We start from the raw sequence: 12418 nt of genomic DNA, 5'->3' as shown, positions 1-12418 counted from the left end.
TCACCGGCTATTAGAGTTGTAACAAAACAACATTTGAAAACAATAACAACAAAGTGCTCTTTGACTACCATCATAATGCCAGAAACGGGTATCTATCTATCAGCCAACCATCCATCGTCCAATTGACCTTGTTTTTCATTTTTTCTCCATGCGATTTATGTGGGTGTTTATAAAGAATTGTTTGGCTATTTTTAAAATAGATTTTTTTCCTCAAATAACAACAAATTGCCACAATTGGCAGTTAATGACAGGAGGCAAACAGCGGCAAATTGTCCCAAGTAAATAACAAAAAGAAAATTGAAAATTAAAGTAAAAATATTTGATGTGTTTTATTTGTTGTCTTTTTAATGAAATTGACAAGGTAATGGCCGAGAGCTTTGAGGAGAGAAAGAAAGGCTTTATTAAGGGGTCAAGAGAAAGAAGATAACTTTTTAAGAGGTATATATAGGCGATAGTGATAAATCCCCATTTAATGAAACCCTTTTTTTTAAAATCCGTTTAATGGAAAAATTTTTTTCTTAAATCCTCGTTTAATGAAAAAATATTTTTTAAAAAAATCAAACTTAAATAAAAAAATATTTTTTTTTTTTTAAATCGACGTAATAAGATTTTTAATCTACATAATATGAACAAGAAAAATTTTGTAATATATATTTTTATAATATTTTTTTAGAAATAATGATAATTAAAAACTTATTTAAAAAAATTCACGATTATTAAAAACTTATTTAAAAAAGACTGAATAATAAAAAAATTATTTAAAAAATCCACGATTATTATTTTTTTTTAAAAATCCACGATTATTAAAACAAAATTTTTTTTAAAAAAATCCACGATTATTAAAAAACTTTTTTAAAAAAATCCACAATTATTAAAAATTTTATTTCAAAAAATCAACGATTATTAAAAAAATTATTTAAAAGAATCCACAATTATTAAAAAACTTATTTTAAAAAATCCACAATTATTAAAACATTTATTTTACAAATCCACAATTATTAAAACATTTATTTTAAAACAATATCCACGATTATAAAAAAACTTATTTTAAAAAATCTACAATTGTTAAAACATTTATTTTAAAAAATTCACGATTATTCAAAAACTTATTTTAAAAACTTATTAAAAATATATTTTAAAAAATCCACGACTATTAAAAATATATTTTAAAAAATCCACGATTATTAAAAAATGTATTTTATAAAATCCTCGGTTATTGAAAAATATATTTTAAAAAATCCACGATTATTAAAAAATGTATTTTATAAAATCCTCGGTTATTGAAAAATATATTTTAAAAAATCCACGATTCTTAAAAAAATATATTTTTAAAAATCCACGATTCTTAAAAAATATATTTTCAAAAATCCACGATTATTAAAAATATATATTTTAAAAATTCTCGATTATTAAAAAAATTATTTTTAAAAATTCATAAAAAATATATATTTTTAAAAATTTACGATTATTAAAAAAATTATTTTAAAAATCCACGATATTAAAAAAAAATATTTTAAAAATCCACGATATTAAAAAAATTATTTTAAAAAATCCACGATTTATTTTTAAAAATATTTATACAAAATCCAAGTTAATTGAGAAAATATTTTTTAAAAAATCCACGTTATTTGAGATTTTTTTTTAAATCCACGTTAATTGAGAAAATATTTTTTTAAAAATTCCACGTTAATTTAGAAAATATTTTTTAAAGAATCCAAGTTTATTTTGTTTTTCAAAATAGTCAGGCTTAATCCCATAGTCGTGGTTTTAATTTTTTATTAAAACAACTTTAATTTATTAGTGGGAAAAAATTTGCGATGTTTACCAAGGGGTAAGGCAGGGAATACCATAGTTTCATAACATAACTAATTTGTTGGTATTACATACTACGGCAATCTATTTGAGCTAGCAATTGATACTTGAGTATAAAAAGTTTCTTGTTGAAAAACAAGAAATAAGGGAACTGATGAAGATCTGTGGCGAGATCTGAAACTATAGTATTCCCTGCCTTACCCCTTGGTAAACATCGCCAATTTTTTCCCACTAATAAATTAAAGTTGTTTTAATAAAATATTAAAACAACGACTATGGGATTAAGCCTGACTATTTTGAAAAACAAAATAGAAGTCGTCATTCCAAACAAAAAACGCCAAACCGCCTAAATCCAAGTTTATTTAAAAAAATATTTTTTTTAAAAAAATTTTTTTAAAAATTATTTTTTTATTTTTTTAAAAAAATTCAAGTTAATTGTGAAAATATTTTTTAAAAAATCCACTTTAATTGAGAAAAACTATTTTAAAAAATCCACGATTTTTAAAAATATTTATAAAAAACCACGATTTTTAAAAATATTTATAAAAAACCACGATTTTTAAAAATATTTATAAAAAACCACGATTTTTAAAAATATTTATAAAAAACCATGATTTTTAAAAATATTTATAAAAAATCCACGATTTTTAAAAATATTTATAAAAAATCCACGATTTTTAAAAATATTTATAAAAAACCACGTTAATTGAGAAAATATTTATAAAAATTCCACGTTAATTGAGAAAATATTTTTTAAAAAATCCACGTTAATTGAGAAAATATTTTTTAAAAAATCCAAGTTACTTGAGAAAATATTTTTTAAAAAATCCACGTTACATGAGAAAATATTTTTTAAAAAATCCACGTTACTTGAGAAAATATTTTTTAAAAAATCCACGTTAATTGAGAAAGTATTTTTAAAAAAATCCACGTTAATTGAGAAAATATTTTATAAAAAAATCCACGTTACTTAAGAAAATATTTTTTAAAAAATCCACGTTACTTGAGAAAATATTTTTTAAAAAATCCAAGTTACTTGAGAAAATATTTTTTAAAAAATCCACGTTAATTGAGAAAATATTTTTTTAAAAAATCCACGTTAATTGAGAAAACATTTTTTTTTAAAAATCCACGTTAATTGAGAATATATTTTTTTTAAAAATCCACGTTAATTGAGAAAATATTTTTTTAAAAAATCCACGTTAATTGAGAAAATATTTTTTTAAAAAATCCACGTTAATTGAGAAAATATTTTTTTAAAAAATCCACGTTAATTGAAAAAATATTTTTTTAAAAAATCCACGTTAATTGAGAAAATATTTTTTTAAAAATCCACGTTAATTGAGAAAATATTTTTTTTAAAAAATCCACGTAATTTAGAAATTATTTTTTTTGAGAAAATATTTTTTAAAAAATCTACGCTAATTGAACAATATTTTTTTAAAAAAATCCCCGTTAATTGAGAACATATTTTTTAAAAAATCCACGTTAATTGAGAAAATATTTTTAAAAAGGCCACGTAATTGCGTAAATATTTTTTAAAAAATCCACATTAATTGAGAACATATTTTTTTAAAAATCCACCTTAATTGAGAAATTATTATTAACGAGAAATTATTTTTTAAAAGATCCACTTTAATTGAGCAAATATTTTTTAAAAAATCTACGTTAATTGAACAATTTTTGTTAAAATCCCCGTTAAGTGAGAACTTTTTTTTTAAAAAAATCCACGTTAATTCAGAAAATATTTTGTAAAAAATCTGCGTTAATTGAGAAAATATTTGTTAAGAAATCCATGTTAATTGAAAAAAGTATTTTTTTAAGAATCCACGTTAATTGAGAAAATATTTTTTAAAAAATCTGCGTTAGTTGAAAAAATATTTTTTAAAACATTCACGTTAATGGAGAAAATATTTTTAAAAAAATCTGCGTTAATTGAGAAAATATTTTTTTAAAAAATCCACTTTAATTGAGAAAATATTTTTAAAAAAAATCCACGTTAATTGAGAAAATATTTTTAAAAATAATCCACGTTAATTGATAAAATATTTATTTTAAATCCACGTTAATTGATAAAATATTTATTTTAAATCCACGTTAATTGAGAAAATATTTTTTTTTAAAATCCACGTTAATTGAAAAAATACTTTTTAAAAAATCCACGTTAATGGGAAAAATATTCTTTAAAAAATTCACGTTAATTGAGAAAATATTTTTTTAAAAAATACACGTTAATGGGAAAATATTCTTTAAAAAATCCAAGTTAATGGGAAAAATATTCTTTAAAAAATCCACGTTAATGGGAAAAATATTCTTTTGAAAAATCCACGTTAATGGGAAAAATATTCTTTAAAAAATTCACGTTAATTAAGAAAATATTCTTTAAAAAAATCCACGTTAATGGAAAAAATATTCTTTAAAAAAACCATGTTTATTAAAAAATATTTTTGTAAAAAAATCATCGTTTATTAACAAAATAAAACATATATTTGGCATTTATTTATTCCACATAATCTTGCCTCATTATATTAGGTGTAAAATATTTGCTTGAAAAACAATTTTCAAAATTGATACAAAAATAATTTTCTCTAATATCATTTTTGTTCAACTTTCATTTCGTTTTGATGTGATTGTAACGTTTTAGTTTTTTTTTCTGTTTTTTTTTTTGTTGCTTAATCTGCCAAGTATCTTTATTAACACATTACCATTGCAATTAGTGAAATTGTGCCATCTACAGGTGCTGAAGAAGAAGAAAGCAAAAGAAACAAGCGTTGTAACTGTGAAACTAATGGCAAACAGACACTCAAAACATAAAAAAATAAACGCTCTTCTCACACATTAAAACAAAAATTAAGATTTGTATAATTATTATTTGTTAATGCGAATGAATGAACACCACATTTATGGAGCTGTAGAAGAAGATAACGCTTATCCAAGAAAGTTAAGAAGAAGTGTGTAAATTACCGAAATATAAGCAAAAATTTAATTGGAGAAAAATAAAATTGTAAAGATGTTGGTAATTAGAAGAAAGATTTTAAAAATATTATAAAAAATATTTGTAATAAGGCCAATCCGTTTTAAATGGGTCATTGGAAACAGAGAGGATACCAACGACAATGAGGGACTTTAGAAAGATTCTGAAATTATGGAACATTCCTCCACATTTACCCAATTTGCACAACATCAAATTCCATTTCACTTTTACTCATGATGCTTTTTAAACTATTTGAATGTATGCTATCTGAAATCGCAGCAAAATTTTGAAATTTTCAAAATTTCATAGCATAACTAATCTGTAATTTATGTTCATATTATCGACCAAAATACCAAAGATTTGTTAGAGTCAAATATGAATGTGTTTGGGGGGAAAAGTGTTAAAACTGCAATGGCTTAATATGAAATTTTCAAGTGTATGATTAGAGTTAAGTTCAGTTCATAGTCGGTTGACTTGCCTAACTTCATCTCCATATTAAATATTGAAAAGTGAAAGAAATTTATGTTATAATCATTAATTTCATTCATACATTTAATAATAATTAGAAATTTAATGGAGGGTAAAATTTTTGCTAAATGAATAAAGAAGAAGAAGAAGAAGAAGAAGAAAATAATGATATAATACATATGCATCTCTCTCGCATAAAATGTGATGAAGAGAAAAAAGTTCAATGAAATACTATGGCGCTCCATAGAAAAGTGTTTAATATTTTCCAGTGTTCCGATTATATTACGAACCTTTATATTGGCAATGAAAAGTCTTTGAAAAAATAAACCACAGATTGTTTTAACATCAACTTTACCCCTTACGACCGTATTTTAAATGCATTCTGTTTTAGAATTTATTATTCTTCAGGGTTTCTCTTACACGTTTCCATTGTTTTCCTCCATTAATTATCATTTAACAAATCTCATGGCGTTCTCACAATTCATATGTATGTACAAAACAGTACAACAACAAAATATTTTAACTATTCTTGTCAGAGATCTTAGTTTTGAATTTTTCGTCGTCGTTGTATGTCACTTTTAATGAAATAAATTTGAAAATTGTTCTTTACCTCTCTTTGCTAAGTACCTCATACGTCGTCGTTTTGTTGATAGAAAATCTAAAATATTTTTGTTTGTTTTTTCTGTACTTTCAGATTTTTGTCAAATGATAAACGCAATACGCGAACTCTGCACACACGCCGCTTGAGAGGAAATCTAAAAACCATTTAGGTAAGTTTGAAATACATTATTGGCAATTAATTAAAAAATATGTTCTTAAAAGTCAAAGTTTGTGTATGGGGAATTTTAGAGTGAAAATCTCGTAGATCATCTTCTATAGGTAGAATACTTCCTAGAGGGGTCTTCTATAGATACTTAGAAGGTCTCATACGAGGATCTTCTATAGATAGCAGACCTCTGCTATAGATAAAATATAAATCTAAGGAAGCGCTCTATAGATGGAAGACATACGCAAGGTGTCTAGAATAGGTAGAAGATCTTCTATGGGGTATCCTAATGGCCTTTTAAGGATCTTTTTAGAATTTAAGAGTGAATATCTCGTAGAGCATCTTCTATAGGTAGAATACTTATTAGAGGGGGTCTTCTATAGATATTTAGAGAGTCTTCTATAGATAGCAGACCTCTGCTATAGATAAAATATAAATCTAAGGAAGCGCTCTATAGATGGAAGACATCCGCGAGGTGTCTTGAATAGGTAGAAGATCTTTTACGGGGTCTTACGATGGCCTCCTAAGGGTCTTTTTAGAATTTTAGAGTGAAAAAGCTCAGAGAGCTTCTTCTATAGGCAGAATATTTCCTAGAGGGGTATTCTATAGATACTTAGAAGGTCTCATACGAGGGTCTTCTATAGATAGCAGACGTCTGCTATAGATAAAATACCTTCATGGGAAGCACTCTATAGGTGTCTAGAATAGGTAGAAGATCTTTTACGGAGTCTTATCATGGCCTCCTAAGGGTCTTCTACGCAAACGGCCTTGTATAGAAAGAAAACCGCCGCAAAGGGTCTTGTATATATAGAAGACCTCTCAATAAAGAAGACTCACTGAAGGACCCTAAAGGGGTCTCTTGAAGACAGGAGACCTCCTGTCTTGTATAAGTCGAAGACCTCCTAAGTGGTCTTCTAAAGATAGACGACTTCTTTAATGAAAGAGGTTTTCTAATGACAAAATTACTCATGAAGCTTCTTCTAAAACGTCCCAAATGGGTCTTCTGCAGACAAAAGACCTTCTAAGGGTCTTCTAAAGTTAAAAGACTTGCCTAATGACCTCCTAAAAAGTCTTCTATAGATAGAAGACCTATAAAGGCCTTCTGAAGATAGAAAATCTCATGATGGGTTTTCTAGGAATAGGAGACTCGCTGAAGGACCTCCTAAAGACCCCCTTAAAAGGTCTTATGTAGACAGAAGATCTCCTAAAGGGGATTTTTTATAGATATCAGAGATCCGTCTTGTATAGATAAAATACCTCCTAAGTGGTCTTGTAAATATAGAAGACTATCAAAAAGACTTCCTAAAGCCCCCTAAGGAAGTCTTCTGTAGACAGAAGATTTTCTAAAGGGGGTTTTATAGGTAGAAAATATGCTTAAAAGGTCTTGTCCTATATATACAATACCTGCGCAAAGGGTCTTGTATAGACAGAAGACTTCCCAAGGGGTCCTCTATAGATAGAAGTCGTGCTTAATGACCTCCGAAAAGACATCTGCTACAGATGGAAGACCTACTAAGAAGTCGTCTATAGATAGAAGACCACCTATAAAGGTCTTCTGTAGATAATACCTGCACAAAGGGTCTTTTATAGAGGGAAAACCATTACAAAGGGTCTGATATGGATAGAAGACCTCCAAAAGGTCCTTCTATAGATAGAAGACTTGCTTAATGAAGAGGTCTGCTACTGATATAAAATATCCTAAAAAGTCTCCTATATATAGGAGGCCACCTATTGGAGTCTTCTGTAGATAGAAGATTTCATAAAGGGTCTTCGGTAGGAGGACTTTAGGAGGTCTTCTGCATATAAAGGACCTTAGGAGATCTTCTATGGTTAAATTAACTCTTAAGGTGTTTTCTAAAATGTCCTATAGGAGTCTTCTGTAGACAGAAACCCCACCTCCAGGGGTCTTCTGTAGGCATAATGCCTCTGAAAATCCACGCCTTTGTGGAGCTGCTGAAAAAAATATTTAAAAATCCACGCCTTTGTGGAGCTGCTGAAAAAAAATATTTAAAAATCCACGCCTTTATGGAGGTGCTGAAAAAAATATATAAAAAATCCACGCCTTTATGGAGGTGCTGAAAAAAATATTTAAAAATCCACGCCTTTATGGAGGTGCTGAAAAAAAATATTTAAAAAATCCACGCCTTTATGGAGGTGCTGAAAAAAATATTTAAAAATCCACGCCTTTATGGAGGTGCTGAAAAAAATATTTAAAAAATCCACGCCTTTATGGAGGTGCTGAAAAAAATATTTAAAAATCCACGCCTTTATGGAGGTGCTGAAAAAAATATATAAAAAATCCACGCCTTTATGGAGGTGCTGAAAAAAATATTTAAAAATCCACGCCTTTATGGAGGTGCTGAAAAAAATATTTAAAAAATCCACGCCTTTATGGAGGTGCTGAAAAAAATATTTAAAAATCCACGCCTTTATGGAGGTGCTGAAAAAAATATATAAAAAATCCACGCCTTTATGGAGGTGCTGAAAAAAATATTTAAAAATCCACGCCTTTATGGAGGTGCTGAAAAAAATATTTAAAAAATCCACGCCTTTATGGAGGTGCTGAAAAAAATATTTAAAAATCCACGCCTTTATGGAGGTGCTGAAAAAAATATATAAAAAATCCACGCCTTTATGGAGGTGCTGAAAAAAATATTTAAAAATCCACGCCTTTATGGAGGTGCTGAAAAAAATATTTAAAAAATCCACGCCTTTATGGAGGTGCTGAAAAAAATATTTAAAAATCCACGCCTTTATGGAGGTGCTGAAAAAAATATTTAAAAAATCCACGCCTTTATGGAGGTGCTGAAAAAAATATTTAAAAAATCCACGCCTTTATGGAGGTGCTGAAAAAAATATTTAAAAAATCCACGACCTTATGGAGCTGCTGATTTTTTTTTTAATTTTACCTCAAAATACGAACAAATAACAAGCGTGAGATAAAACCCAAGATTTTAGAAAATGTACGAAAATTAACAATTTGCTTTAAGAGAAAAATTTGCACGATCGTGTCACGCGGGCTTTGTGCATGTTTTAATGTGGGAACTGAAAAATGACAAAAATAAATCACTTTTCCTTTAAAGATGAAATGGCGGAACGGCAAATTTCACCGGGAATTATCGTGCAGAATAACCCCCCATAATTGTACACGCGTGACACGAAACACAAGATTTTGGAGAATGTACGACATGAACATTTTCACGGGTTTTCGGAAAATTAATAAGGAAAGAAATAGCCAAAAATGTCCTCGGTATTTTCATTTGAACTCGAATATGCCTTACATCGATATATATAGTAAGTAACAACGGCTGTAATTTCTGTACGCAAAAGGCACACGCCATGGTTCCGTTAACAAAGTAGGAGCACTTGCTACTAGAGGCATAGTTGAGCGACGAAGCTCTGCATAGAAAAAACATAATTTACCACATCCTTGACTCAAAATTTATGATACACACGTCAAATTTGTCACAACGATTCAGTTTTAAACCAAATCCCTCGATTTAAGCCTTACCCTGTTTTAAGAGACCCCATTAAGTTTAATGTGGGTTTAATGGATGTGACCTTAATTTTCGTTTGGGGAAAAACAGACACACACACAAATAACTCTTTTTGTCTCTTTTGCCAACGTACGGCAAGAATATCAAATGATTTTTTTCTTCTAAGCCAAAGAATATTTGCTTGCATGAACTGAACGTCTAGTTTAGTTGGGTAGGGCCTTAAGATTTGCTACTAAATCAAGTCCGTTTTACTATAAAGTTACGACTATTTTTTTACTGTTGTTCTTGTTGTTATTACTTCGGATCGGAAAGTGTTCATATGATTTGTTTTGTGATGTAGTCAAAACGTGACAGCTGGGCACAGCCCAAACCACCAACTAGTGCAGCAATGCCACCAAAGCCACCAACACTAACTCTAAACATCATCAATTGGCTGTATGTCTGTCTATTTGTTAGCCTGCTTAGCATGATGGTATGTCGTGCCATAACCACTCCAGCCATAACCATCTCCATATCCACCACCACCTCCACCGCCATCATCCATTCCAATTGCATTTAAGTTAAATTCAATTTAATTGATTGCGAATGTTACGGGCAAAATAAATATGATATTGCATATAAGCAAATGTCAGAGTAATGAAAATTTCTGCAACTAGAGAAAATCGGGCCAGAAATAATAACAATAAATAACAACAATATGCAACTTAGTTCTCCTGCCTTAAAAAAATCCCCCCTGGCTGCTGCTGACTGATGTGCGCAACTGCCAATGATTTTAAAAATCTTTGATTTTGGGCAAAACAACAGCAGAAATTATGAAGACATGCAATCCGCCCAAATGGCTTGATAATATGGATGGATGATTACCTAGCTGGGCCGACTAAGTAATGATTTGATGGACCCCCACCATCAATATTGCGTGTCAATTTGATAATTTTATGTGGCACAATGTGAAACATATCACAGTACTTATTTCGGCATTTTAAGGCAAAAAAATAATAATTTTCTTCACACTTGTTTCAAACGAAGATGATGGAGGTAAGTGTTACATGATGGGTGGCGGAAAGAAGTTAGGTAGGTAGATAAGTACTTTCTAGAGGTCTAGAGAAGTTTTAAAGTGATTTGTAGATGTCCACATTTGGATTAACGAGGTCTTAAGTCGATCATAGGAGGTCTATCGAAGGAAAGAATAAAGGATCGCAATTGAGGGTTCGAGTGACTCATGAGAAATTCAGTAGAGAAGCGAAGGATTTTTATTGATTTAATTGGATCATGTCATGCAGGCTTCGTGCGTTTCTTAATTTTTCCTCCAGACAAGCACTCGTATTCGTGACACGAAACACGACATTTTAAAGAAAGCTCGAAATGACACGTGCTTTCGTGTCATCCATTTCTAGGGGGGCCTGATATAAAAGGGACATTATCTAGTCATGCGGGATTAAAGCGTATTTTAATTTCATCCCTAGACAAGCACCCTTACAATAAAATATTATGACGCCCGCGTGACACGAAATAAGAGATTTTAAAGAAAGTCTTGGAAAAATTATTTAAAAAATCCACGACTGTCTGGAGGTGGTGAAAAAATATTTAAAAAACTCCACGCCTTTATGGATGTGGTGAAAAAATCATTTAAAAAATCCAAGCCTTTATGGAGGTGCTGAAAAAATTATTTAAACAATTCTCACCTTTATGTAGATGCTGATTTTTTTTTAAATCCACGCCTTTATGGAGGTGATGAAAAAATATTTAAAAAATTCATAAAGGGGTGGTGAACAAATTATATAAAAATCCCAGCCTTTATGGAGGTGCTGGAAAAAATTATTTGAAAATCCCCGCTTTATGGAGGTGTTGAAAAAAATTATTAAAAAAATCCTCGCCTTTATGGAGGTGCTGAAGAAATTATTTAAAAAATCCACGCCGTTATTGAGGTGCTGAAAAAATTATTTAAAATTTTCACGCCTTTAGGTGCTGAAAATATTATTTAAAAAGCCACGCCCTTACGGAGGTGCTGAAAATATTATTTAAAAAGCCACACCTGTTTGAAGTTGTTAAAAAAATTATTTAAAAAATCCACAACCGTCTGGAGTTGGTAAAAAAGGAGGTGTTGAAAAAATTATTTAAAAAATCAAGCCTTTATGGAGGTGCCGATTTTTTTTTTAAATCCACGCCATTTTGGAGGTGCTGAAAAAATTATTTAAAAATTTCTCGCCTTTATGGAGGTGCCGATTTTTTTTTAAATCCACGCCATTTTGGAGGTGCTGAAAAAATTATTTAAAAATTTCTCGCCTTTATGGAGGTGCTGAAAAAATTATTTAAAAAATCCACGCCTTATGGAGGTGCTAAAGAAATTATTTAAAAATTTCACGCCTTTATGGAGGTGCTGAAAAAATTATTTAAAAAATCCACACCTTTATGGAGATGCTGCCTTTATGGAGGTACTGAACAAATTATTTAAAAAATCCACGCCTTTACGGAGGTGCTGAATATTTTTTAAATCCACGCCTTTACGGAGGTGCTGAATATTTTTTTAAATCCACGCCTTTATGGAGGTACTGAACAAATTATTTAAAAAATCCACGCCTTTACGGAGGTGCCTTTATGGAGGTGCTGAAAAAAATTATTTAAAAATGTCACACCTTTATGGAGATGCTGATTTTTTTTTAAATCCACGCCTTTATGAAAAAATATTTAAAAAATTCACGCATTTATGGAGGTGGTGAAAAAATTATATCAAAAATCCCAGCCTTTATGGAGGTATTGAAAAAAATTATTTAAAAATCCCCGCTTTATGGAGGTGTTGAAAAATTATTAAAAAAATCCTCGCCTTTATGGAGGTTCTGAAAAAATTATTTAAAAAGCTACGCCTTTATGGAGGAAATTATTTAAAAAATCCACGCCGTTATT

The 12418-nt window shown here is 29.2% G+C and overlaps 1 protein-coding gene across 11 annotated transcripts in view; it reads left to right on the top strand.

Annotated features, from left to right (window-relative positions):
* Positions 1–12418, top strand: part of smash (smallish) — a 393042-nt gene that overhangs the window by 150280 nt on the left and 230344 nt on the right. For all 11 annotated transcript variants that reach the window (XM_073984255.1, XM_073984264.1, XM_073984273.1 and 8 more), the window contains one exon: positions 5949–6024. The gene's annotated coding sequence lies outside the window, so the exon portion shown is untranslated. The remainder of the gene's footprint in view (positions 1–5948; positions 6025–12418) is intronic.

Source organism: Musca autumnalis, unplaced genomic scaffold (genome assembly GCF_047663935.1).
Source record: "Musca autumnalis isolate F117 unplaced genomic scaffold, ASM4766393v1 scaffold_1, whole genome shotgun sequence".
NCBI classification, from domain to species: Eukaryota; Metazoa; Arthropoda; class Insecta; order Diptera; family Muscidae; genus Musca; species Musca autumnalis.
This window is presented reverse-complemented; position numbering and strand designations above follow the sequence as displayed.